The 22,875-nt window shown below is 47.2% G+C and overlaps 1 protein-coding gene across 1 annotated transcript in view; it reads right to left on the bottom strand.

Moving 5' to 3' along the window:
• ADGRA2 (adhesion G protein-coupled receptor A2) overlaps positions 1-22,875 on the bottom strand; it is a 258,205-nt gene that overhangs the window by 147,111 nt on the left and 88,219 nt on the right. The window lies entirely within an intron of this gene.

The following is a 22,875-nucleotide window of genomic DNA, read 5'->3' as shown; positions in this document are numbered from 1 at the left end:
AAACTGTACCTCTCTGGGCAATTAATTGGGATTTTATTTTTTTTTTTATTTTTTTACATACTATGATTGATTATATTATAATTGCATACTGCAGTATATAAAAAAAAATCTTATTTTCCATTCTTTTAAAATAATTATTTTTTAAATACTTTTTTAAAACAAACTGTACCTCTCTGGGCAATTGATCGGGATTTTATTATTATTTTTTTTTTACATACTATGATTGATTATTTTATAATTGCATACTGCAGTATATAAAAAAAAATCTTAATATTTTATTTTCCATTCTTTTAAAATATTTTTTTTTAAATACTGTACCTCTCTGGGGCATTAATCGGGATTTTATTAATTTTTTTTACATACTCTGATTGATTATATTATATTATCATTTCATACTGCAGTATGCAGTTTGTAAAAAAAATCTTAATATTTTTTTTATTCTTTAAAAAAATCTAAGAAAAAAAAACTGTACCTCTCTGGGCAATTGATCGGGATTTTATTATTATTTTTTTTTTACATACTATGATTGATTATTTTATAATTGCATACTGCAGTATATAAAAAAAATCTTAATATTTTATTTTCCATTCTTTTAAAATATTTTTTTTTAAATACTGTACCTCTCTGGGGCATTAATCAGGATTTTATTTTATTTTTTTACATACTCTGATTGATTATATTATAATTTCATACTGCAGTATGTAGTTTGTAAAAAAAATCTTAATATTTTTATTTTCATTCTAAAATTTAAGAAAAAAAAACTGTACCTCTCTGGGCAATTGATCGGGATTTTATAAATTTTTTTTACATACTATAATTGATTATTTTATAATTGCATACTGCAGTATATTAAAAAAAAATCTTAATATTTTATTTTCCATTCTTTTAAAAGATTTTTTTTTTTAATACTGTACCTCTCTGGGGCAATAATCAGGATTTTTTTTTTTTTTACATACTCTGATTGATTATATTATATTATATTATAATTGCATACTGCAGTATGCAGTTTGTAAAAAAAAAATCTTAATATTTTTATTTTCATTCTTTAAAAAATTAAATAATAAAAAAACTGTACCTCTCTGGGCAATTGATCGGGATTTTTTTTAATTTATTTTTTTACATACTATGATTGATTATATTATAATTGCATACTGCAGTATGTAAAAAAATATTCTTAATATTTTATTTTCCATTCTTTTAAAATATTTTTTTTAAAAATACTGTACCTCTCTGGGGCATTAATCAGGATTTTTTTTTTTTTTTTTTTTTACATACTCTGATTGATTATATTATATTATATTATAATTGCATACTGCAGTATGCAGTTTGTAAAAAAAAAATCTTAATATTTTTATTTTCATTCTTTAAAAAAATTAAATAAAAAAAAACTGTACCTCTCTGGGCAATTGATCGGGATTTTTTTTTTTTTTACATACTATGATTGATTATATTATAATTGCATACTGCAGTATATAAAAAAAATTCTTAATATTTTATTTTCCATTCTTTTAAAAACATTTTTTTTAAAATACTGTACTTCTCTGGGGCATTAATCAGGATTTTTTTTTTTACATACTCTGATTGATTATATTATATTATATTATAATTGCATACTGCAGTATGCAGTTTGTAAAAAAAAATCTTAATATTTTTATTTTCATTCTTTAAAAAAATTTAAGAAAAAAAACTGTACCTCTCTGGGCAATTGATCGGGATTTTATTATTTTTTTTTACATACTATGATTGATTATTTTATAATTGCATACTGCAGTATATAAAAAAAATCGTAATATTTTATTTTCCATTCTTTTAAAAGATTTTTTTTTTAATACTGTACCTCTCTGGGGCAATAATCAGGATTTTTTTTTTTTTTACATACTCTGATTGATTATATTATATTATATTATAATTGCATACTGCAGTATGCAGTTTGTAAAAAAAAAATCTTAATATTTTTATTTTCATTCTTTAAAAAATTAAATAATAAAAAAACTGTACCTCTCTGGGCAATTGATCGGGATTTTATTATTATTTTTTTTTTACATACTATGATTGATTATATTATAATTGCATACTGCAGTATATAAAAAAAATCTTAATATTTTATTTTCCATTCTTTTAAAAACATTTTTTTTTTTAAATACTGTACTTCTCTGGGGCATTAATCAGGATTTTATTTTTATTTTTTACATACTCTGATTGATTATATTATATTATAATTTCATACTGCAGTATTTTTACATAATATAATATTTTATATGATTCTTAATATTTTTTTTTCCATTCTTTAAAAAAAAAAAAATTAAACACTGTACCTCTCTGAGAAATTAATAAGGATTTTTATATTTATGTCATGCCATAAAGAGGACCTGTCATGATATAAAGAGGACCTGTCACCCCATAAAGAGGACATGTCACCTATCACTCCATAAAGAGGACCTGTCATGATATAAAGAGGACCTGTCACCTGTCACGCCATAAAGAGGACCTGTCATGATATAAAGAGGACCTGTCACATCATAAAGAGTACCTGTCATGATATAAAGAGGACCTGTCACCTGTCACATCATAAAGAGGACCTGTCACGCACTATTCCTTGTAATAGTAATAAAAGTGATCACATTTTTTTTTTTTTACTTGAAAGTGTAAAAAAATGTTTTTTTTAATAAAAAAAAAAAAAAAATTAAGCGCCCCTGTCCTCGCGAGCTTGCACGCATATGTAAACAACGTTCAAACCACACATGTGAGGTATCGCCACGAACATCAGAACATGAGCAATAATTCTAGCACTAGACCTCCTCTGTAACTCTAAACATGTAACCTGTTAATTTTTTTTTAAAGCATCGCCTTTGTAAGTAAAGATGTTTGGCGCCATACCACGAGTGCGCGCAATTTTAAAGCGTGACTTATTAGGTATCTATTTACTCGGCGTATCATCATCTTTGACATTATACAAAAAAATTGGGCTAACTTTACTGTTTTTTTTTCTTTCTTTTTTTTAATTCATAAAAAATAAATATTTTCAAAAAAAATTGTGTTTGAAAAATTACCGCGCGCATACTGTGTGACAAAAAAAAGTTGCAACGACCGCCATTTTATTCCCTAGGGTGTCTGCTAAAAAATATATAAAATGTTTGGGGGTTCTGAGTAATTTTCTAGTAGGAAAGAAGTGCTGGAATTCGCGCGGAATAATTAAGACATGGGATAAAACTTGGGGAAATGTGTCTGTATGGCAAAGAAAATCGTAATATTCCTTAATTATTATTGTTTTGCCTATATATAGACCTAAAGAGTATCATTGTATCTCTGCGGTCACTTAGGAAAGATAATGCAACATAATAGCGAGTCGATGGATTTCATTTCTGTTTTATCCTAATTGGGGTTTAGCATCAACGTCTCACCACAAAAATGTCATTGCTTCCTCCCTCCAGCCATAACCAAGGGAGCGTTCCTGGCACAATGACCCACCCCACCCCCAGAGATGACTATTAAATTCTAGTGAACACTATGACCCCACCCCCAGAGATTACTATCAAATTATAGTGAACGCTATGACCCCCACCCCCAGAGATTACTATTAAATTCTAGTGAACACTATGACCCCCCCCTACCCCCAGAGATTACAATAAAATTCTAGTGAACACCATGACCCCCACCCCCAGAGATTACTATTAAATTCTAGTTAACACAATGACCCCCCCTTCCCTTCCCATCAGTATTGGTGATGGTGTGATATCACTCAGCTGTTTTGCACACAGTGGTGGTTGGTGGAAGGGATGAGTTGGTGGATGAGTTGGTGGAAGGGATGAGTTGGTGGATGAGTTGGTGGGAGGGATGAGTTGGTGGAAGGGATGAGTTGGTGGTAGGGATTGGTTAGTAGAAGGGATGAGTTGGTGGAAGGGATGAGTTGGTGGAAGGGATGAGTTGGTGGAAGGGAAGAGTTGGTGGAAGGGAAGAGTTGGTGGAAGGGAATAGTTGGTGGGAGGGAATAGTTGGTGGGAGGGATGAGTTGGTGGAAAGGAATGAGTTGGTGGAAGGGAAGAGTTGGTGGAAGGGAAGAGTTGGAGGGAGGAAAGAGTTGGTGGGAGGGATGAGCTGGTGGGAGGGATGAGCTGGTGGAAGGGATGAGTTGGTGGAAGGGAAGAGTTGGTGGAAGGGAAGAGTTGGTGGAAGGGAAGAGTTGGTGGGAGGGAAGAGTTGGTGGGAGGGATGAGTTGGTGGAAGGGATGAGTTGTTGGGAGAGATGAGTTGGTGGAAGGGATGAGTTGGTGGAAGGGATGAGTTGGTGGAAGGGATGAGTTGGTGGAAGGGATGAGTTGGTGGAAGGGATTAGTAGGTGGAAGGGATGAGTTGGTGGAAGGGTAGAGTTGGTGGAAGGGTAGAGTTGGTGGAAGGGTAGAGTTGGTGGGAGGAAAGAGTTGGTGGGAGGAACGAGTTGGTGGGAGGGACGAGTTGGTGGGAGAGACAAGTTGGTGGGAGGGAAGAGTTGGTGGGAGGGAAGAGTTGGTGGGAGGGATGAGTTGGTGGAAGGGAAGAGTTGGTGAAAGGGAAGAGTTGGTGAAAGGGATGAGTTGGTGAAAGGGAAGAGTTGGTGAAAGGGAAGAGTTGGTGGAAGGGAAGAGTTGGTGGAAGGGAAGAGTTGGTGGAAGGGAAGAATTGGTGGAAGGGACGAGTTGGTGGGAGGGACGAGTTGGTGGAAGGGACGAGTTGGTGGGAGGGACGAGTTGGTGGGAGGGAGTTGGTGGGAGGGACGAGTTGGTGGGAGGGATGAGTTGGTGGAAGGGATGAGATAGTGGGAGGGATGAGTTGGTGGAAGGGGTGAGTTGGTGGAAGGGGTGAGATGGTGGAAAGGAATGAGTTGGTGGAAGGCATGAGTTGGTGGAAGGGATGAGTTGGTGGAAGGCATGAGATGGTGGAAGGGATGAGATGGTGGAAGGGATGAGATGGTGGAAGGGATGAGTTGGTGGAAGGGATGAGTTGGTGGGAGGGATGAGTTGGTGGAAGGGATGAGTTGGTGGAAGGGATGAAATGGTGGAAGGGATGAGATGGTGGAAGGGATGAGATGGTGCAAGGGATGAGTTGGTGGAAGGGATGAGATGGTGGAAGGGATGAGTTGGTGGAAGGACGAGTTGGTGGAAGGGACGAGTTGGTGGAAGGGACGAGATGGTGGGAGGGATGAGTTGGTGGAAGGGATGAGTTGGTGGAAGGGATGAGATGGTGGAAGGGATGAGATGGTGGAAGGGATGAGTTGGTGGAAGGGATGAGTTGGTGGGAGGGATGAGTTGGTGGTAGGGATGAGTTGGTGGAAGGGATGAGATGGTGGAAGGGATGAGTTGGTGGAAGGGATGAGTTGGTGGTAGGGACGAGTTGGTGGAAGGGATGAGTTGGTGGGAGGGATGAGTTGGTGGGAGGGATGAGTTGGTGGTAGGGATGAGTTGGTGGGAGGGATGAGTTGGTGGGAGGGATGAGTTGGTGGTAGGGATGAGTTGGTGGAAGGGATGAGATGGTGGAAGGGACGAGTTGGTGGAAGGGACGAGATGGTGGAAGGGACGAGATGGTGGAAGGGACGAGTTGGTGGAAGGGATGAGTTGGTGGAAGGGATGAGATGGTGGAAGGGATGAGATGGTGGAAGGGATGAGTTGGTGGAAGGGATGAGTTGGTGGGAGGGATGAGTTGGTGGGAGGGATGAGTTGGTGGAAGGGATGAGATGGTGGAAGGGATGAGATGGTGGAAGGGATGAGATGGTGGAAGGGATGAGATGGTGGAAGGGATGAGTTGGTGGAAGGGATGAGTTGGTGGGAGGGATGAGTTGGTGGGAGGGATGAGTTGGTGGAAGGGATGAGATGGTGGAAGGGATGAGATGGTGGAAGGGATGAGATGGTGGAAGGGATGAGATGGTGGGAGGGATGAGTTGGTGGGAGGGACGAGCTGGTTGGGGGGGTTCCAGATGGACAATCAATGAGCGTCTATTACAGGAAGTAGCACTCAAGGTAGATGGAGTCATACAAGTGCCGCCACTTATCCCACTTCCTGTCATTATGGAGAATCACAATGCTGGGTCAGGGGGGTCCTGCAACATTCGGCTGGAGCTGAAGGATGGAATTCGGGGAGGGCGACGGCCTTTTTAAAAATAACAGTGGAAAGAAAAATAAAGAAGAAAAAAAACAAACAATGGAGCCTTCCGTTATAAACAGAACATACAAGACTTAAATAAAGGGCCCAAAAAAAAAATAAGACCCCACATCTCTTCTCCAGGGTGGAGAGCATGAGAGCGAGAAAAAAAATTCACCGATCTCATGCTGACAGCGATCGCGGCTTTGTTTACATCCGGGAACCAGGGTGTGATGTCATAATGTTGGCCCCTGCCCTGCTCCTGTCTTTGCTAGAACACTATCCCTCCTGCTGAGGCCAAACCCCCCCCCCCCCCGCCATATTGTGCCCAATCCAAGCCGGAGGCCTCCACATTCCCGGTCATTGACCAATAAATCCCCAAAGGAAGGAATATTCACATAGGTAGGCACCTCCTCCATGGGTACACCTTTCCCCGGGACCCTCGTGGGGAATAGCCGCACCCTTGGCTTGGTCTAAAAGGCCAATTGCAATCCATCCTAGTCTCCACCTCCCTAAAGGTTGGAGAATCCACAGCCGGTGACTTGTCCTCAATGTTCCCCTATGGGGGAAGTTCCTCCACTGACTGCGCAGGCGCAAACTTCCCGACGGAAATCCCCGAACCTCGCCCGGCATCCAGGCTCATTCTTTAACATCCCCGTGGATTGGAGGATGTTAAAAAAAGAGCCAGGAGGCCGAGCGAGCGAAGCGAGCCGTCCGAGCGCAGCGAGGACGTGAGGCCGACTGGCCACTTACCTCAAAATCCACGTCGCCCTGGATGCCGGCCGCCGTTCGGGGATTTCCGTCAGCAAGTTTGCACCTGCTCAGTGCTTGAAGGAACTTTCCCGATAGCTGGAACCATCTCAGCACATCAGTTCGCGCATGCGCTGGAACTTCCATGATACATGGAACCAGCATGTCAGATCACCGGCTTTCCTGGATGCAGGTCTGCTCCTCCCCTGGCTCCAGCCCTGTCCAGGGCCTCCACGTGCTGATTAGATCTGGGCTGGTATGGGGTGTTTGGCTCCCATGCCCCAACTGGACTAGGGCTCCTCCCAACCTGGGCCCAGATTCAGGTACGATTTGCCCCTTTTTTACGGAGGCACAGGGCAGCGTTTTTGCCCTGCGCCCCTGCAAATTATCTGCGCTGCGCGCGATTCACGGAGCAGTAGCTCCGTAAATTGCGTGTGCGCTCTTTAAAATTGCCCTGCGTAAGGGCGCCTAATGTAAATGATCCCGTAGGGGGCGGGAATCATTTAAATTAGGCGCGCTCCCGCGTCGAGCGTAGAGCGCATGCTCCGTCGGGAAACTTTCCCGACGTGCATTGCGGCAAATGACGTCGCAAGGACGTCATTTGCTTCCAAGTGAACGTGAATGGCGTCCAACGCCATTCACGAATCACTTACGCAAACGACGTGAAATTCAAATTTCACGACGCGGGAACGGCAGGTATACTTTAGCATTGGCTGCCCCTACTATTAGAAGGGGCAGCCTTTACGCTAAAGACGCCGTACGGAAACTCCGTACCTTGCGTACGCAGGGCCCGCGCAACATTGTGAATCGGTGTTAGTATGCAATTTGCATATTATACACTGAGCACAATGGGAACGCCCCCTAGCGGCCATCGCAAGAATGCAGCCTAAAATCTGCGTGGCATAAGAGCCTTATGCCACGCAGATTTTAGGCTGCAGTCGGCGTTACGATGTTCCTGAATCAGGAGCATTCGCTACGCCGGAGCAAGTAAGCAATTGCGCTGTGTAACCTATGGTTACGCAGGCGCAATTGCTTATTGAATCTGGGCCCTGGCTTATAACTTGGCACTGAATCACCCATGACATCACTGGTGGTGGGGGGGGGGGGGGGGGCTCTCACTAAAAGGGGCCTAACACCTGATTACACTGACTGCTGTAACCAGATACTATTCTGGAACAGAGCCACCTAACTGCACCGGCCTACATGGGCATTTGTTCCTTGGCACAAACTTAAGTACCACTTGGTGCACCCACAGCTTTCTGCGTTTTATAGGCAGCCACCACCAGTGCCTTCCAGGGGCCCGCGCCAAAATGCCAGGTTCTCAACGCCGAACGTGCAGCGGGTCGGGGGTCTCTAATTTTTTTAAGAAATTTAAAAAGGTCAGTTATATTAGACGCCGATCAGCCGACCAGTGTTATGGGAGAAAAACCAACGGCAAGAGTCCTTGCCAAAAATTGGAGTCCGGGGGGGCCCGACGCGGCACTGCGAGGGGCCCCAACCGCACTCTACAGACCAATCATGGCAAAATGAACATTTTACTTCAATAATGCCAACAAGCCGATCAGCCGGGAGTGTTGGTGCCCGAGAGCTCTCCTCCATTCTCCACCCTACAAGGCTTCCCGGAGGAGGCAGAAGCCAAGCAGCGGGTTCAAGAGCCCCGGCCATTCATGTAGAAGTTCATTAAAGCTTTTTTAATGAGCAATTAGTGCTTTTCTGACGGGACACAAGCTAATGGGGTCAAGACACTCATCTACTGCTCTGTCTTCATGTGTTGGCACTCCGACTGCTACGGGCGCATTCCTCCGCTTAACCCGGTGTGTGCCGGACAGGGACGCCCGTCCGGGTTCAACCAGAGCAAGACCATTAATCGCACGTTATTCCGATAATTACTACCCCCATCATTATACAGGACCCCCCATACTACCCCCATCATTACACAGGATCCCCCATACTACCCCCATCTTTACACAGGATCCCCTCCCCCATACTACCCCCATCATTACACAGGATCCCCTCCCCATACTACCTTCATCATTACACAGGACCCCCTTCCCCATACTACCCCCATCATTACACAGGATCCCCTCCCCCATACTACCCCCATCATTACACAGGACCCCCTCCCCCATACTACCCCCATCATTACACAGGACCCCCTCCCCCATACTACCCCCATCATTATACAGGACCCCCCCCACCTTACTACCCCCGATCATTACACAGGATCCCCTCCCCCATACTACCCCCATCATTACCCAGGACCCCCTACCCCATACTACCCCCATCATTACACAGGACACCCTCCCCCATACTACCCCCATCATTACACAGGATCTTCTCCCCCATACTACCCCCATCATTACACAGGACCCCTCAGACCATACAACCCCCATAATTCTACAGGACCCCTCCCCCATACTACCCCCATCATTATACAGGACCCCCTCCCCCATCATTATACAGGACCCCCTCCCCCTTACTACCCCCATCATTACCCAGGACCTCTCCCTCATACTGCCCCCATCATTACCCAGGACCCCCTTCCCCAATACTACTCCCATCATTACACAGGACCCCCTCCCCCATACTACCCCCATCATTACACAGGACCCCCTCCCCCATACTACCCCCCATCATTACACAGGACCCCCTCCCCCATACTACCCCCATCACGACACAGGACCCCCTCCCTCATAATTTGGACATTGTGATATAAATATCATTTGGTGGACAATATTTTTTGCACACGGTATATAATTGTGGAGAAGAATTGATGTTGTGATTTCACTTTATATTTTTAGTTTTTGTGTTGTGAGCACTTTTACTTCTATAATATTTTTTTTGCTTTCCGCTGAAATGAGGACATCTCAGGAGAGGCGCCTTACTTTATTTATTCTCAGCTTTAGGAGGACCTTTTGCTTGAACTTCAGAGAGTCTTGTCTCTTCCTTTTCAGCCCAGCTGTTGGATTTACCAGCAATCGTTCAACGATGACCGATGAGGCAAGTCCACAGGAAACAGGCCAATAAAATTTTAAAATAATGTCCAAGGCACTGACCCCCCATCCCCCACTTCCTCCAAGTGCCCCCCCCCTGTACTCCCCCTCTGAGAATATTTCATTCTAACGCATTTTGATGGTCATGAAGCTTCATTGAGTTGAACTTTTTTCCATAAATCGGATGATTTGTGGTGATCCTTGTAGGAGGATGACGCTGAACAATACGTCTCCTGATGATGACCATCCATGACAGATGATGACCATCCATGACATCATGGGAAGTTCCCTACGTCTCCAGATGATGACCATCCATGACAGATGATGACCATCCATGACATCATGGGAAGTTCCCTACGTCTCCTGATGATGACCCTCCATGACAGATGATGACCATCCATGACATCACGGGAAGTTCCCTACGTCTCCAGATGATGACTATCCATGACAGATGATGACCATCCATGACATCACAGGAAGTTCCCTACGTCTCCTGATGATGACCATCCATGACATCACGGGAAGTTCACTACGTCTCCAGATGATGACCATTCATGACAGATGATGACCATCCATGAAATCAGGGGAAGTTCCCTACTTCTCCTGATGATGACCATCCATGACATTATGGGAAGTTCCTTACGTCTCCAGATGATGACCATCCATGACAGATGATGACCATCCATGACATCATGGGAAGTTCCCTACATCCCCAGATGATGACCATCCATGACAGATAATGACCATCCATGACATCACGGGAAGTTCCCTACATCTCCTGATGATGACCATCCATGACATCACGGGAAGTTCCCTACGTCTCCAGATGATGACCATTCATGACAGATGATGACCATCCATGAAATCAGGGGAAGTTCCCTACTTCTCCTGATGATGACCATCCATGACAGATGATGACCATCCATGACATCACGGGAAGTTCCCTACGTCTCCTGATGATGACCATCCATGACAGATGATGACCATCCATGACATCATGGGAAGTTCCCTACGTCTCCAGATGATGACCATTCATGACAGATGATGACCATCCATGACATTACGGGAAGTTCCCTATGTCTCCTGATGATAACCATCCATGACATCACGGGAAGTTCCCTACCTCTCAAGATGATGCCCATCCATGACAGATGATGACCATCCATGAAATCAGGGGAAGTTCCCTACATCTCCTGATGATGACCATCCATGACAGATGATGACCATCCATGACATCACGGGAAGTTCCCTACGTCTCCTGATGATGACCATCCATGACAGATGATGACCATCCATGACATCACGGGAAGTTCCCTACGTCTCCTGATGATGACCATCCATGACAGATGATGACCATCCATGACATCATGGGAAGTTCCCTACGTCTCCAGATGATGACCATCCATGACAGATGATGACCATCTATGACATCACGGGAAGTTCCCTATGTCTCCTGTTGATGACCATCCATGACATCATGGGAAGTTCCCTACGTCTCCAGATGATGACTATCCATGACAGATGATGACCATCCATGACATAACGGGAAGTTCCCTACGTCTCCTGATGATGACCATCCATGACATCATGGGAAGTTCCCTACGTTTCCAGATGATGACCATCCATGACAGATGATGACCATGCATGACATCGTGGGAAGTTCCCTACGTCTCCAGATGATGACCATCCATGACAGATGATGACCATCCATGACATCACGGGAAGTTCCCTACGTCTCCTGATGATGACCATCCATGACATCACGGGAAGTTCCCTACGTCTCCAGATGATGACCATTCATGACAGATGATGACCATCCATGACATTACGGGAAGTTCCCTATGTCTCCTGATGATAACCATCCATGACATCACGGGAAGTTCCCTACCTCTCAAGATGATGCCCATCCATGACAGATGATGACCATCCATGAAATCAGGGGAAGTTCCCTACATCTCCTGATGATGACCATCCATGACAGATGATGACCATCTATGACATCACGGGAAGTTCCCTATGTCTCCTGTTGATGACCATCCATGACATCATGGGAAGTTCCCTACGTCTCCAGATGATGACTATCCATGACAGATGATGACCATCCATGACATCACGGGAAGTTCCCTCACTTCTCTGTGGGAAACATCTTATAACTCTTTCCAGGAACAATTCTTCATCACCGGACGGTATTGAAGGAAGGCCAGATTGGCCCTGAGATGGATTTCCATCAAAACAATCTGAGCCGAAAACCATCCAAACATCTGTTTTCCAAACAGCGATGGACCGATTCTCGGAGAGTTTGGCCAAAAAAAAAAAAAGAAGAGAAAAAAAAAACGTTTGTTTTATCGGGATAATCTTGTTGTTTCTCATTTCTCACTGCAGCAACTTTGTGATGTGTTTAGGAGAGCAAGACAACTGAGGAGCGAATGGCCGGCCTGCTGGAGCACCAACTGACCATGTACTATATAGGCAGAGAATAGGGGTGAGTCACCCCTTGGCTCCGCCCACTACCCACCGCCCACTACCCACCTCTGAGAACTGTCCCTTGGTTCCACCCCCACCGGTACTGCCCCTTTAGGAGAATACAGAACCAAGTATCATTTTGTAGTGCTAAGTTATCTGTATGGAATGATAACAAGAAAAGCAGTAGAATAGATCCCCTGCAGCCAGCAACTATAGACCCGTCCAGTGATAATAGACACACACAGCAACAACAGATCCCCCAGCCACAATAGATACATGCCAGCAATAATAGATCTCCCAACAACAACATATCCCCCAGCAACAACAGATCGACCCCAGCGACAATAGACCCCCCCAGCAGCAACAGATCCCCAGCAACAATAGATCCACACCAGCAACAAGAGACGCCAAGCAACAATAGATCTCCTAGCAACTATATATCTACGTCAGATCTCTTGAAGCAACAATAGACACCCCCAGCAACAATAGATCCCCAGCAACAACAGATCCCCCGGCAACAAAGATCCATCCAAGCAACAATGCCCCCAGTAAACAATAGACCCACCAGAAACAATAAATCCACCAGCAGCAACAGATCCACCCCAGCAACAATGCCCCCCAGCAACAATAGATCCATCCTAGCTACAATGCTCCCATCAGCAATAGACTCCTTAGCAACATAACCCCCCAGAAACAATAGATCCCCCAGCAACAATGCCCCCAGCAACAACAGATACACCCCAGCAGCAATAGACCCCGGCAGCAACTTATCCCCCAGCAGCAACAATAGATTCACCCCAGTAACAATGCCCCCCAGTAACAACAGATCCCCCAACAACAATAGATCCACCCCAACAACAATAGATGTCTGCCCGCAAACAACATATCTCCCAGCAGCCAGCATGAATAGAACCTCAAGCAACCAGCAAGACCTCTCCTTTAACAGTAGATCAATTCCAGCAACAACTGACCCCTCAACAACAAGACCCCCCTGGAACAACAGACCCCCCACTAGTAACAATAGATCTCCAGGGACCATCAGTGTCTCCAGTGACCCCCCGTGTCTCCAGTGACCCCAGCACTCCTGTGTCTCCAGTGACCCCCCAGTGTCTCCAGTGTCCATCAGTGTCTCCAGTGTCCATCAATGTCTCCAGTGTCCATCAGTGTCTCCAGCGACCCCAGTGTCTCCAGTGTCCATCAATGTCTCCAGTGACCCCCAGTGTCTCCAGTGACCCCAGTGTCTCCACTGACCCCCAGTGTCTCCACTGACACCCAGTGTCTCCACTGACCCCCAGTGTCTCCACTGACCCCCAGTGTCTCCACTGACCTCCAGTGTCTCCAGTGTCCATCAGTGTCTCCAGTGACCCCCAATGTCTCCAGTGACCCCAGCACTCCTGTTTATCCAGTGTCCATCAGTGTGTCCAGTGTCCATCACCAGTGTCTCCAGTGCCCATTAGTGTCTCCAGTGACCCCCAGTGTCTCCAGTGACCCCAGTGTCTCCAGTGTCCATCAGTGCCTCCAGTGTCCATCAGTGCCTCCAGTGTCCATCAGTGTCTCCAGTGACCCCCAATGTCTCCAGTGACCCCCAATGTATCCAGTGACCCTAGCACTTCTGTGTATCCAATGACCCCAGCACTCCTGTGTCTCCAGTGTCCATCAGTGTCTCTAGTGTCCATCAGTGTCTCCAGTGACCCCCAATGTCTCCAGTGACCCCAGCACTCCTGTGTCCCCAGTGACCCCCAGTGTCTCCAGTGACCCCACCCCCCAGTGTCTCCAGTGACCCCCAGTGTCTCCAGTGACCCCCAATGTCTGCAGTGACCCCAGCACTCCTGTGTCTCCAGTGACCCCCAATGTCTCCAGTGACCCCAGCACTCCTGTGTATCCAATGACCCCAGCACTCCTGTGTCTCCAGTGATCCCCAATGTCTCCAGTGACCCCCAGTGTCTCCAGTGACCCCCAGTGTCTCCAGTGACCCCCCAGTGTCTCAAGTGATCCCAGCTTTTGATCACAACTTACAATCAACAGCCCTCAGTACCAGCTCCCGATCATGTGATCACTGTGGCAGCCAATCTCTGCTATAGTCCCCATGGACATTTCCAATGCCTGGACAGGCTGTAATATATAAAAGGTTTGAGGAAAGGAAGGGATTGTAAATCGGACACAAGGCCCACCCAACTGACATCAGAGTGGATTTACCCTTGAAGGAGTTTGGACCCCAAGTCCCACGTCAGCCCCCCCTCCCCCTCCCTCTCATTGTTTTAGGGAACAAGCGCTGGTTTGTTGTGATAAACACAACTGGGTAATTACATTGAAAGGCATTATTGGCCCTTTAAATCATTTACGACGCAGCCCACATGTTTTTTGAATTAGCCTCCAGAAAGCTCGCACTATAAACATCCCTCCGCTTCTTCCATAGGAAAATAAAAAGATTTCTTTTCACAGCAATTTAAAGTTCTAAACATAAAAAAAACACAAACCCAGCCGGAGGCCGGAGAGCCGCCCGGCCACAACGGCATTTGTGATGTGAAGAGTACGATGTGTTCGCGGCATCGACGACATATTCTTTACTTCATTTACAGCCCGCCATCGCCAAATTGTAAAAGAAAAAAAAATAATCTTTTTATAAGCCGGTCTTATTCTGATATACAATGGAGAAAATAATTTGTGGGTAAAACACAAAAGGGCACCGCCCCCCTAATTCATGCGCCCGACCCCCTAATCTACACGCAGGGCGCCGGACACATGGATTTCAATGGGGGTTTTTCTTTCTTTCGAAGCATGTGATTAGAGGTTCTAATTGGCTTAAAAAAAGGGTGGGCTCGGGGCGCAGAGCTCTACGTCCTGAGCCCACCCAGTTGTGTGACAATAGTGAATTAATATTCACTATTGTTTTCCTCCTTCTCCTCCCAGGCCAATCAGGAAAAGGGTCTTAAGGCCCGATTGGCTTTTGAGGAGAAGGGCTTGTATTGGCTGTCGAGGAGGAGACACAGGGGGACGCCACAGAGGAGGAGATGCAGGGGGAAGCTGTAGAGGAGGAGACGCAGGGGGAAGCTGCAGAGGAGGAGATGCAGGGGGAAGCTGCAGAGGAGGAGACGCAGGGGGAAGCTGTAGAGGAGGAGACGCAGGGGGAACCCGCAGAGGAGGAGATGCAGGGGGAAGCTGCAGAGGAGGAGACGCAGGGGGAAGTCCCTGAGATGGAGACGCAGGGGGAAGCTGCAGAGGAGGAGACGCAGGGGGAAGCTGTAGAGGAGGAGACGCAGGGGGAAGTCCCTGAGATGGAGACGCAGGGGGAAGCTGCAGAGGAGGAGACGCAGGGGGAAGCTGTAGAGGAGGAGACGCAGGGGGAAGCTGTAGAGGAGGAGACGCAGGGGGAACCCGCAGAGGAGGAGATGCAGGGGGAAGCTGCAGAGGAGGAGACGCAGGGGGAAGCTGTAGAGGAGGAGACGCAGGGGGAACCCGCAGAGGAGGAGATGCAGGGGGAAGCTGCAGAGGAGGAGACGCAGGGGGAAGTCCCTGAGATGGAGACGCAGGGGGAAGCTGCAGAGGAGGAGACGCAGGGGGAAGCTGTAGAGGAGGAGACACAGGGGGAAGCTGCAGAGGAGGAAACGCAGGTGGAAGCTGTAGAGGAGGAGACGCAGGGGGAAGCTGTAGAGGAGGAGACACATGTGGAAGCTGCAGAGGAGGAGACACAGGGGGAAGCTGTAGAGGAGGAGATGCAGGTGGAAGCTGCAGAGGAGGAGACGCAGGGGGAAGCCGCAGAGGAGTAGATGCAGGGGGAAGCTGAAGAGGAGGAGTCGCTGCGGGAAGTCCCTGAGAAGGAGACGCAGGGGGAAGCCGCAGAGGAGGTGACGCAGAGGAAACCCACTTAAGAGGAGATGCAGGGGGAACCCTTTGAGAAGGAGACGTGGGGAAACCCACCGAGAAGGAGACATAGGGGGAACCCACCGAGAAGGAGACGCCGAGGAAACCCACTTAAGTGGAGATGCAGGGGGAATCTGCTGAGAAGGAGACGTAGGGGAAACCCACCGAGAAGGAGACGCAGAGGGAAGCTGCCGAGGAGGACACACAGGGGGAACCCACCTAAAAGGAGATGCAGGGGGAACCCACTGAGGAGGAGATGCAGGGGGAACCCACCTAGGAGGAGACGCAGGGGGAACCCACCTAGAAGGAGACGCAGGGGGAACCCACTGAGGAGGAGACGCAGGGGGAACCCACCTAGGCGCAGGGGGAACCCACCTAGGAGGAGACGCAGGGGGAACCCACCTAGAAGGAGACGCAGGGGGAACCCACCTAAGAGGAGACGCAGGGGGAACCCACCTAGAAGGAGACGCAGGGGGAACCCACCTAAGAGGAGACGCAGGGGGAACCCACCTAGAAGGAGACGCAGGGGGAACCCACCTAAGAGGAGACGCAGGGGGAACCCACCTAGGAGGAGACGCAGGGGGAACACACAGAGGAGGAGACGCAGGGGGAACCCACCTAAGAGGAGACGCAGGGGGAACCCACCTAAGAGGAGACGCAGGGGGAACCCACCTAGGAGGAGACGCAGGGGGAACCCACCTAAGAGGAGACGCAGGGGGAACCCACAGAGGAGGAGACGCAGGGGGAACCCACCTAAAAGGAGATGCAGGGGGAACCCACCGAGAAGGAGACGCAGGGGGAACCCACCTAAAAGGAGATGCAGGGGGAACCCACTGAGGAGGAGATGCAGGGGGAACCCACCTAGGAGGAGACGCAGGGGGAACCCACCTAGAAGGAGACGCAGGGGGAACCCACTGAGGAGGAGACGCAGGGGGAACCCACCTAGGAGGAGACGCAGGGGGAACCCACCTAGGAGGAGACGCAGGGGGAACCCACCTAGAAGGAGACGCAGGGGGAACCCACCTAAGAGGAGACGCAGGGGGAACCCACCTAGAAGGAGACGCAGGGGGAACCCACCTAAGAGGAGACGCAGGGGGAACCCACCTAGAAGGAGACGCAGGGGGAACCCACCTAAGAGGAGACGCAGGGGGAACCCACCTAGGAGGAGACGCAGGGGGAACCCACCTAAGAGGAGACGCAGGGGGAACCCACCTAAGAGGAGACGCAGGGGGAACCCACCTAGGAGGAGACGCAGGGGGAACCCACCTAAGAGGAGACGCAGGGGGAACCCACAGAGGAGGAGACGCAGGGGGAACCCACCTAAGAGGAGACGCAGGGGGAACCCACCGAGAAGGAGACGCAGGGGGAACCCACCTAAGAGGAGACGCAGGGGGAACCCACCTAAGAGGAGACGCAGGAGGAACACACAGAGGAGGAGACGCAGGAGGAACACACCGAGGAGGAGACGCAGGAGGAACACACTGAGGAGATGGAGAGATAGAAACAGGAGATAGAGAAATACAAAGTAACATTGTTTATAAACATTGATCAGACGGGAGATGGAGAGATACAACGTGTGATACGTAGTGATTCTTATTATTTTAATATATGTAATTATTATTATTAATAATATTAATCACTCTGATAAATAATTGGAACCATTAGTTATTGATTACACGTATTTATAGTGAAGTGAATGGGGTATTTATAGTGAAGTGAATGGGGTATTTATAGTGAAGTGAATGGGGTATTTATAGTGAAGTGAATGGGGTATGTATAGTGAAGTGAATGGGGTATTTATAGTGAAGTGAATGGGGTATGTCTAGTGAAGTGAATGGGGTATGTATAGTGAAGGGAATGGGGTATTTATAGTGAAGTGAATGGGGTATGTATAGTGAAGTGAATGGGGTATGTATAGTGAAGTGAATGGGGTATTTATAGTGAAGGGAATGGGGTATTTATAGTGAAGTGAATGGGGTATGTATAGTGAAGTGAATGGGGTATTTATAGTGAAGTGAATGGGGTATTTATAGTGAAGGGAATGGGGTATTTATAGTGAAGTGAATGGGGTATGTATAGTGAAGTGAATGGGGTATTTATAGTGAAGGGAATGGGGTATTTATAGTGAAGTGAATGGGGTATGTATAGTGAAGTGAATGGGGTATTTATAGTGAAGTGAATGGGGTATTTATAGTGAAGTGAATGGGGTATGTATAGTGAAGAGAATGGGGTATGTATAGTGAAGTGAATGGGGTATTTATAGTATGTATAGTGAAGTGAATGGGGTATGTATAGTGAAGTGAATGGGGTATTTATAGTGAAGTGAATGGGGTATTTATAGTATGTATAGTGAAGTGAATGGGGTATGTCTAGTGAAGTGAATGGGGTATGTATAGTGAAGTGAATGGGGTATGTATAGTGAAGTGAATGGGGTATGTATAGTGAAGTGAATGGGGTATTTATAGTATGTATAGTGAAGTGAATGGGGTATGTATAGTGAAGTGAATGGGGTATTTATAGTGAAGTGAATGGGGTATGTATAGTGAAGTGAATGGGGTATGTATAGTGAAGTGAATGGGGTATTTATAGTGAAGTGAATGGGGTATGTATAGTGAAGTGAATGGGGTATTTATAGTATGTCTAGTGAAGTGAATGGGGTATGTCTAGTGAAGTGAATGGGGTATTTATAGTGAAGTGAATGGGGTATGTATAGTGAAGTGAATGGGGTATGTATAGTGAAGTGAATGGGGTATTTATAGTATGTCTAGTGAAGTGAATGGGGTATGTCTAGTGAAGTGAATGGGGTATTTATAGTGAAGTGAATGGGGTATGTATAGTGAAGTGAATGGGGTATTTATAGTATGTCTAGTGAAGTGAATGGGGTATGTCTAGTGAAGTGAATGGGGTATGTATAGTGAAGTGAATGGGGTATGTATAGTGAAGTGAATGGGGTATTTATAGTGAAGTGAATGGGGTATTTATAGTGAAGTGAATGGGGTATTTATAGTGAAGTGAATGGGGTATTTATAGTGAAGTGAATGGGGTATTTATAGTGAAGTGAATGGGGTATTTATAGTGAAGTGAATGGGGTATTTATAGTGAAGTGAATGGGGTATTTATAGTGAAGTGAATGGGGTATTTATAGTGAAGTGAATGGGGTATTTTTGTAGAATGGTAATAAAGAATGTCCTTGTGTAATAATCAGACATCTGGGATCCATCACCGGATTATCAATCCATAATATGGTTCTGCTTCATTGGACGGCCCCGACTTTTACAAGTATTAGGAGCCGAGCCGCAGACTTACCATAATATTCAGCATTCAGCGAGTGTCCAGCTTGGGGGGGGGGATGAATTCCATGTGTAATGTGGGGGGGGGGGGGTCTGGCCTCCATTAATACCCCAAACTGATTTAAAGTGACACCTCCGCTCACCAGCTTGTATGGACGGGGCCCTCGGAAAGCCGGGAGCCGTCATTGCCGGTGATTGGAGCTCAGTGGGGCCTTTATTATAAAAGCAGATCTGTCCTCTCAAGTGATTCCAGATTGTGTCTAGACATAAATTCGGGGGGGGGGGGGGGTGGAGAAAGGTATGGGACGGAGAAAGGTATGGGAGGAGGGGGGGGCAGAGAAAGGTATGGGAGGGGGGGCAGAGAAAGGTATGGGAGGGGGGGACAGAGAAAGGTATGGGAGGGGGGGCAGGTATGGGACGGAGAAAGGTATGGGAGGAGAGGGGGGCAGAGAAAGGTATGGGAGGGGGGGCAGAGAAAGGTATGGGAGGGGGGGACAGAGAAAGGTATGGGAGGGGGGGCAGGTATGGGACGGAGAAAGGTATGGGAGGGGGGGGGGCAGAGAAAGGTATGGGAGGGGGGACAGAGAAAGGTATGGGAGGGGGGGCAGGTATGGGACGGAGAAAGGTATGGGAGGAGGGGGGGCAGAGAAAGGTATGGGAGGGGGGGCAGAGAAAGGTATGGGAGGGGGGGGGACAGAGAAAGGTATGGGAGGGGGGGACAGAGAAAGGTATGGGAGGGGGGGCAGGTATGGGACGGAGAAAGGTATGGGAGGAGGGGGGGGGGGAGAGAAAGGTATGGGAGGGGGGGGCAGAGAAAGGTATGGGAGGGGGGGACAGAGAAAGGTATGGGAGGGGGGGGCAGAGAAAGGTATGGGAGGGGGGGACAGAGAAAGGTATGGGAGGGGGGGGCAGAGAAAGGTATGGGAGGGGGGGGCAGAGAAAGGTATGGGAGGGGGGGACAGAGAAAGGTATGGGAGGGGGGGGCAGAGAAAGGTATGGGAGGGGGGGACAGAGAAAGGTATGGGAGGGGGGGCAGGTGTGGGAGGGGGGGGGAGGGACGGAGGCAGGTATGGCAGGAGGGGGGAGGGAACGGAGACCTGACCTGGATAAAAAGGGGTGAAAATGCATAGCAGATGAAAATAGTACAAAGCTAATACTGCAACACTGCAGGACACATTGGCTTTCCAGTAACACTTAAGGACCGCCTCCTGCACATATATGTCGGCAGAATGGCACGGCTGGGCACAAGCAAGTACAGGTACGTCCTCTTTAAGTGCCCAGCGACCCGGTCCGAAGCTCCGTGACCTGCGGGACCCGATTGCCGCCGGTGTCCCGCGATCGGTCCCCGGAGCTGAAGAACGGGGAGAGGTGAGTGTAAACACAGCTTCCCCGTTCTTCACTGTGGCGCCGTCATCGATCGCGTGTTCCCTGATATAGGGAAACGCGATCAATGACGTCACACCTACAGGCACACCCCCCTACAGTTAGATACACATATGAGGTCACACTTAACCCCTTCAGCGCCCCCTTGTGGTTAACTCCCAAACTGCAATTGTCATTTTCACAGTAATCAGTGCATTTTTAATGCATTTTGAAATGACAATGGTTCCAAAAATGTGTCAAAATCGTCCAATGTGTCCGCCATAATGTCGCAGTCACGAAAAAAAATCGCTGATCGCCGCCATTAGTAGTAAAAAAAATTTTTTTTTTTATAAAAATACAATAAAACTATCCCCTATTTTGTAAACAATATAAATTTTGCGCAAACCAATCGATAAACGCTTATTGCGATTTTTTTTAACCAAAAATATGTAGAAGAATACGTATCGGCCTAAACTGAGGAAAAATTTTTTTTTTAATATATATTTTTTGGGGGATATTTATTGTAGCAAAAAGTAAAAAATATTGCATTTCTTTCAAAATTGGCGCTCTATTTTTGTTTATAGCGCAAAAAATAAAAACCACAGAGGTGATCAAATACCACCAAAAGAAAGCTCTATTTGTGGGGAAAAAGGACGCCAATTTTGTTTGGGAGCCACGTCGCACGACCGCGCAATTGTCAGTTAAAGCGAAGCAGTGCTCGAATCGCAAAAACTGGCCAGGTCCTTTAGCTGCCTAAAGGTCCGGGTCTTAAGTGGTTAATTGGCATCCCAGTCTTAGTCCGGAGGGTTCAATATTGAGTTGGCCCCGCCCTTCGCAGCTATAACAGCTTCACCTCTTCTGGGAAGGTCCATAAAGACACGGATGAGCGAGTTTGGGTGTGGAAGGACTTGACTGGCCTGCACAGAGTCCTGACCTCAACCTGATAGACCACCTTAGAGCGGAGACTGTGAGCCAGGACTTCTCGTCCAACATCAGTGCCTGACCTCACAAATTCACTTCTGGAAGAATGGTCAAACATTCCCATAGACACACCCCTAAACCTTGTGAACGACCTTCCCAGAAGAGGTGAAGCTGTTATAGCTGCAAAGGGCGGAGCCAACTCAATATTGAACCCTCCGGACTAAGACTGGGACGCCATTAAAGTTCATGGCCCAGATTCTCAAAGGGCTTACGACGGCGCAACGCAATGTACGCCGTCGTAAGTCCTAATCTGGGCCGTCGTATCTATGCGACGGATTCTTAGAATCAGTTACGCATAGATATCCATTAGATCCGACAGGCGTAAGGCTCTTACGCTGTCGGATCGTAAATGCAATTTTTTTTTTGCCGCTAGGTGTTGCCTCCGTCGTTTTCCCCGTCGAGTATGCAAATTAGCAAAATACGCGAATTCCCGAACGTACGCGCGGTCGACGCAGTGAAGTTACAACGTTTACGTTAGATTTGCGCCGCGTAAAGTTGCCCCTTTAGGCAACCAATGTTAAGTATGGGCGTCGTTCCCGCAACGAAGTTTTTAAATTTACGTTGTTTGCGTAAGTCGTAGGGGAATGGGCCTGGACGCCATTTACGTTCACGTCCTTGCGACGTCATTTGGAGCAATGCACCCTGGGATATTTTCAGGACGGGGCATGCGCAGTACATTCGGCCCGGGAACGCGCATAATTTAAATGCTACACGCCCCCTACCCGGCTAATTTGAATTAGGCGGGCTTGCGCCGGGGGATTTACGCTACGCCGCCGCAACTTTACGGGCAAGTTCTTTGTGAATAAAGCACTTGCCTGTAAAACTTGCGGTGGCGTAACGTAAATCAGATACGTTACGCCCGCACAGTTTTACGCCCATGTACGAGAATCTGGGCCCATGTGCGTGTAAAGGCCGGTGTCCCAATACTTTCGAAAATATAGGCCCAGATTCTAAAAAGAGATACGACGGCGTATCTCCAGATACGTCGTCGTATCTCTGAGTTACGCCATCGTATCTATGCGCCTGACTCTTAGAATCAGTTACGCATAGATTTGTATTAGATC

Source organism: Rana temporaria, chromosome 3, assembly GCF_905171775.1.
Source record: "Rana temporaria chromosome 3, aRanTem1.1, whole genome shotgun sequence".
NCBI classification, from domain to species: domain Eukaryota; kingdom Metazoa; phylum Chordata; class Amphibia; order Anura; family Ranidae; genus Rana; species Rana temporaria.
The sequence above is the reverse complement of the archived record's forward strand: the minus strand, read 5'-3'. Positions and strand labels throughout refer to the sequence as shown.